Genomic DNA, 6,847 nt, shown 5'->3' on the forward strand with positions numbered 1-6,847 from the left:
CAAAGGAAGGGTGGATGCTTCCGTAACAACTACATAAAATGACGTTAAAATCCATGTAACAGTTGAATTGAATTGATACGGTATTAAACACTTTTTTTATGTCTATGCAACTGAGAGAGCTCGGCGGCTACTACTTGTTCTTAATTTCCATTCGATTAGAACAAAAGGAAAGCAATTTAAACACAAACACGTTAACATGACCGCAATTCTAACGCCAAATCGGTAAATGGTTATAAAATATGATTAACAAAACTATCTATGAAAGGTAAAGCCAAATAACATGCTTCGAATACATAAAAAATTATATAACACAAGGAGTACATTTTTGTAAAGTATATATCGCTGAAGCGACAACCGTCAAAACTAATTTGAACAGCGACAAGTAAACGCCGTACGTTGGAAAGGCAGAGAGGTTACTATCAAGAAATAGAAATTTCACAAAAGACAAATTATAAGCATCGCTTTTATCATACAAAGTAATACAAGACTGTCCGTGTCAGTTTAAAGAAGCAAATAAAGGCCCCTGATTGGTATTAACTCCATATCCTTCTGTCTGTCGTTTTGTTTAAGTGCTACTCAAAAACCCTGCTGTCTATCTTTTGTTTTACGCGTTACTCCATACCCTGCTTTCTATACTTTTGTTTTACGTGTTTTCCATCCCCTTTTTTTCTATCTTTTGTTTTACATGTTACTCCATACCCTGTTTTGCCTGATTTTCATGACACATCCTATCTTGTTTCCGTTCCCTTTATTTCAGAGTCTCTTGGTGTATTTCTGATTGTTGATATATATTCATGATTTCTCTTTTCTCTTTTATTCTGACTTTTTCTCTCGGTTTCACTTATTCCTTGTCCTTAGCGTTGATGCTATTGTTTATAGTTCTCTTCTTTACTGGATACTATTTATGTCTTGCCTTACATCTCACGGACACACACAAGATAATCACAGCTTACGTCGAAATGGAAATTTTCGAACTATGAAAGCCGTTTGTGAGTGTAGTATGTACTTAGTCTCTCCTTTATTTACGTAATTAGCCGTGAAGATGGATGATCGGGTTCAATGAGATGTTTGGCACGTCGAATGTATACTTATCAATCTTTATATGGATATTGATCATTGACAATGCTTTAGATAAAGGGTCCCCTTCTTATATATAAAAGCATCGTTACAGCATATTTCAATGCGACAAAGGTCTCGTAGGAAACATTCGTCACATTTTTATAAGCAAGGTAAGAATCTAACAGTATTTTTTAGTTTTTGTCGAACCAATGATGCTTAAATATAGTCGTACAGCCCAGTTTTCTTTAGTAACACTAAATAGCGTTTTGCTTTGGTCCAATAACATCAAACAGTGTTTTACCTTTGACACCGATATGTAATTTAATTCGGTCACACTAACAACGCTTTACTTTCGTCATACGAACAGCGTATAACCTTAGTCAGACACACAACTTTGGTCGCACAGAGAGATTTTTACCTTAACTTGACCAAGCTGAAATATTGCATGTGTGACCAAAGCAAATGTTGTTTGGTGTTTTGAAAGAAAAAGAAAATGTATCCTCTTTATGTGTGACCAAAGTGAAACGTTATTTAGTGTGTCTTGAGTAAAACGTTGTTTAGTGTGTCTATAGTAAAACGTTGTTTATTTTGTCTTAAGTAAAACTTTGTTTAGTGTGTCTAGATCAGATCAAAAGGACACCCATAAAAAGATAACGCAGTAAACTCGAGCTAAAATGTTAAAAGGTGGAATAAGCATTTCATAGACGTAACGTTAAACAAGTATCACAGGTCTGCTTGAAATTAAACACCTTTCGGTGAGCCTAAAAGATGTGACTAAAGTTAATGTTGTTGGTGTAACCATAGTTAAACGTTGCTTAGTGTGACCAAAGTTAAACGTTGCTTAGTGTGACCATAGGTCACACTAAGCAACGTTTAACTATGGTTACACCAACAACATTAACTTTAGTCACATCTTTTAGGCTCACCGAAAGGTGTTTAATTTCAAGCAGACCTGTGATACTTTGCAATAATAAATGAAAAATATATAATACCAATGTCAATTGATTCGATACTCGTTATCGGTATCGTATGCCCAACAGAAAACAGACATGGAATAACGAGGAATTGCGATACTATAAGCTTCTTCTTTACCGAATAGGAGTAAAATGGTTCTTCTCCATCTAAACAATATATGAACATCTTTTTTAGTTTTCTAGTCAATATTGCTTTAATTTGGTATTGGTGTTTTCAATTCTATATTAACATTGAATTGAATTGAATTTTTTATGTCATCAGTTAAACTTCTTAAAATTGAGAAAAAGTGTTTCCATATTTCCCGAAGTGTTTCAGTTCATAACGATTCCTGCTGTTTCAACTGACCAGTCGTTGCGGTACTTTTTATTAGGTCAACAAACGTATTGTAATGGTCATGAATAGAGATATACAAACTGATTTACAAGTCTGTGTATTAATGATTCCAATGTATCGGAATAGCAGTTAAGACACCATATTATTCTATAAAAGCAATATCTATATTTATAGTTTAATTTTCCTTAAAGTCTTAGAAAAGATTCCTCTATCACTCCATCGTGTTTAGAATAAAACCTTGCTATCCACTTTAATATCATTTTCTAACCATAACAGTTATGAGAACACATTTGTGGGGTATTATTTAAAAAGGAAACAAACCTGTTGTAAATGTATTTCCTTCAAAAAAATATCTTCACAATTTCCTCTTCGTTCAATCTAAAGGCTTTGCACCAAAAACAAATTAAAAACTATCTAAAGCTAGGGCTTACCTTAGCGAGAAATCTAGTATTTAGTATTTGTTTGACCCATTTTAGGCGCATGCCAAAACAAAATAATATGTCACACGCGAAGACCACATTCATGGTATTCAATATGCATACAGCACGCTTTACTTCAACCTTTTGTTATATATCTGATGCACGCTTCAAATTGTCTTCCGTCGTCATTTATGGCCCTTTTGGTTGTGTGTCCATCTGAAGTAGTCGTATTCCCTGAAGGGCATAGCTTATGTACGCCTGAAATTGTATTTATTCGTCATTTGTGTTACTATTGTTATATAAATAGCTTATGTACGCCTGAATTTGTCTTCCTTCGTCATTTGTGTTACTATATTATATAAATAGCTTATGTACGCCTGAAATTGCCTTCCTTCGCCATTTGTGTTACGATGTTATATTAATAGTTTTGTACATCTGAAATTGTCTTCCTTCGTCATTTGTGTTACTATGTTCTATACATAGCTTATTTACGCCTGAAATTGTCTTTTTTCGTCATTTGTGTTCGCCACATCAATTTCCAAATTTGGTGAATCCGTTAAAATATTTTCAGAATGTATACGCTAATTGCATAAAACTCACCTTTAACTCAAACTTTTATGATAACACATGTGAACTTCATTCCTATTTCTGAACCCCCCCTTGATGAAGACACCAACTGTGTGTAGTGATTCAGTCTCTTGGAAATTTAAGTCAGGTTTATTTCCTGAAGGTGTTTTTTTCAATTTGACCTTTATGTATTGGCGATATCAATTACATGTCCCATCAGTATAGCTGCTTTGTATTGGAGAAAAAAATTAATCTTAATTAATCAAATGTGTGGGTGTGGTTTTGATACAGCGAGTGTATATATAGTATGATTCGTGTTCTTTTTGTATTCACATCAAGATGAAGGGCCTTATAGTTATCCTCTCCGTGTTGTGCTTGATGGTAGCACAGATTGAAGCCCGGAGAACGGGATTGCTCGCTGGATTAGCTCTAGGATATGTAGGTTCGAGGCTGCTCAACAGGGGAGGGTATGGTAGATTCCACGGTGGATACCACGGTGGATACCACGGTGGATACCACGGTGGATACCATGGCGGATATATGACACACGACCCGTATCATCATCACCACCACTACCCAAGCTACGGCTACCCACTCCATGGTATGGTCGGAGGCGGTCTTGGTGGCCTTGGTGGCGGCTTTGGTGGCCTTGGTGGCGGCTTTGGTGGCCTTGGTGGCCTTGGTGGCCTTGGTGGCGGCTTTGGCGGCTTTGGTGGCTTTTTTTAGAGAATTATCTGGTAAGTTAACTACGAAGTATTCATTACCGGGGGGGGGGGGGGGGAGATGGGGGGGGGGGGGGGGGGGGGGAGATCATAATTGTCACATATGACATAGAAGTACAATATGTATTGATATTTTTGTATACATTTTCCTCAATATATGATTGGATTTAGCAATATATTATTTGATTTTATCATTGTATTTCATGATGTCACCACTATTAATATCAGCAATATGTGTTTTGAAATTTTACGTGTTTGACGTTATTGTTTTGGAGTACCGAAATTTTAAGACATTTACTAATTTAACCAAATTAGCGCATTGATCAATTTGCACGCCAAAATTATTTCATATAGAAACAGTATATAGAAAGCGGAGTTAACGCAATCATATTTTAGCTTAATGCTTCTAGCGCTGAAATAAGATTACCTCTAACATACAAACGTTTACAGTATATAATTTACGTTTATCGTTATATGATTCGATTTCATCAGTATATTTGGACGTTGTCGTTATATCATTTATTTTCAACATTGTATTACACGCGTTCATCATTATATGATTTAGTGTAAGCATTAAATAATTAGATATGGTATCGTTATACCATTCCTTCATTATATTATGTACGAACACCATGATGTGATTACATACCTTCATTAAATTATTGTACAGCTTCATCATATTATTATACAACTTCATTACATTATTGTGCAGCTTCATCACATTATTATACAACTTCATTACATTATGGTACAGCTTCATCACATTATTATACAACTTCATTATATTATTGTACAACTTCATCACAATATTATACAACTTCATTATATTATTGTACAACTTCATCACATTATTATACAACTTTATTACATTATTGTACAGCTTCATCACATTATTATACAACTTCATTACATTATTGTACAGTTTCATTATATTATTGTACAACTTCATTAGGTCATTGTACAGCTTCACCACATTATTATACAACTTCATAACATTATTGTACAGCTTCACCACATTTTTATACAACTTCATTATATTATTGTACAACTTCATCACAACAACTTTATTAAGTTGTTGTACAATTTCATTATGTTATTGTACTATTTCATAATGTTATTGTACCATTTCATAAGGTTATTGTACAATTTCATAAGGTTATTGTACAACTTCATGATATTATTGTACAACGTCATAATATTATTGTATGTCTTCATTCTGTGTTGAGAAAGGCTAGGATAGCTTTCTAAATATGTTAACATTAAGTCATATAATCCAAGAAAAACAATAAAACAGATTTATCAACGTCGTCACAGGGGCTCGGTTTCGAATTTTGAGAAACACCAGACACAACACTGAAATGCAGCATTTATAAAAGCATTATGAAAATCAGGAGTAAGGATGTATTCTTCGGATGTGTATACATACTGGATTGTGTAGTGTTGTTCCTTGTGAAAATGGGGGTAACGACATATTCTTTTGATGTCTATGCATACTGGGTTGTATAGTGTTGTTCCTATTCACTGATGTCAAAGGCCTGCCTTACTTCAAATTCCGAAAACGAGCCCCTGCGAACTTCGTCTGCTAGCCAAACTGGTCTGACCGATAAGACAAGTATTTATCAATACTCATAAAGTTAACCGAATCAAAACACTACAGAAACACGTCAGAATACCCAAGTATTTATCAATACTCATAAAGTTAACCGAATCAAAACACTACAGAAACACGTCAGAATACCCAAGTATTTATCAATACTCAGAAAGTTAAGCGAATCAAAACACTACAGAAACACGTCAGAATACCCAAGTATTTATCAATACTCATAAAGTTAACCGAATCAAAACACTACAGAAACACGTCAGAATACCCAAGTATTTATCAATACTCATAAAGTTAACCGAATCAAAACACTACAGAAACACGTCTGAATACCCAAGTATTTATCAATACTCATAAAGTTAACCGAATCAAAACACTACAGAAACACGTCTGAATACCCAAGTATTTATCAATACTCATAAAGTTAACCGAATCAAAACACTACAGAAACACGTCTGAATACCCAAGTATTTATCAATACTCATAAAGTTAACCGAATCAAAACACTACAGAAACACGTCAGAATACCCAAGTATTTATCAATACTCATAAAGTTAACCGAATCAAAACACTACAGAAACACGTCTGAATACCCAAGTATTTATCAATACTCATAAAGTTAACCGAATCAAAACACTACAGAAACACGTATAAAGTACCAAAGATATAAACATGATTCAAGATACATATTTTCATATATACGTTGTACATCTCGTTACCGAACTTTACATGTACATGTATATACTTTTAGATTTTCTTATGTATGTAATATCATTAATGATTAGTTTGATCATTGTCCCCTTCCTTATAAAGTAAGTTGTATTCCATCGCTACTCTTTTACCAGAAATACATGTAACAAGAAATACTCTTAGTTTTTATATCAAACTTAGAGTACCGGTATGATAATAAAAATCACATTTTAATTTCCCTATGCGTGGCTTGAGAATCCGGGCCATGTCCCTGTGCATATGTCCGAAATGTTTTGTTATCACAAATACTTACCAATATTCTTAATAATATTTATCTAATTTCAGGTATTCGCCAAACCTTCCTGTGACCATCAAAACCATTTTGTTGAAGTGTGAACCATCTGTCGGTGTGTCGACCTATGTCCTTTGAGTCATTAGATTTAGAAATTGCCATTCACATAAAGTTTTTATTAAAATGCAAA

The 6,847-nt window shown here is 34.1% G+C and overlaps 1 long non-coding RNA gene across 1 annotated transcript; it reads left to right on the top strand.

The window, feature by feature from the left end:
• The first annotated feature begins 1,080 nt into the window (after window positions 1-1,080).
• On the top strand, window positions 1,081-6,847 carry LOC117322858. The gene is made up of 3 exons (XR_004531598.1): window positions 1,081-1,229; window positions 3,693-4,090; window positions 6,711-6,847. It is a non-coding gene; the product is annotated as an uncharacterized LOC117322858 (long non-coding RNA).

Source organism: Pecten maximus, chromosome 3, assembly GCF_902652985.1.
Source record: "Pecten maximus chromosome 3, xPecMax1.1, whole genome shotgun sequence".
NCBI classification, from domain to species: domain Eukaryota; kingdom Metazoa; phylum Mollusca; class Bivalvia; order Pectinida; family Pectinidae; genus Pecten; species Pecten maximus.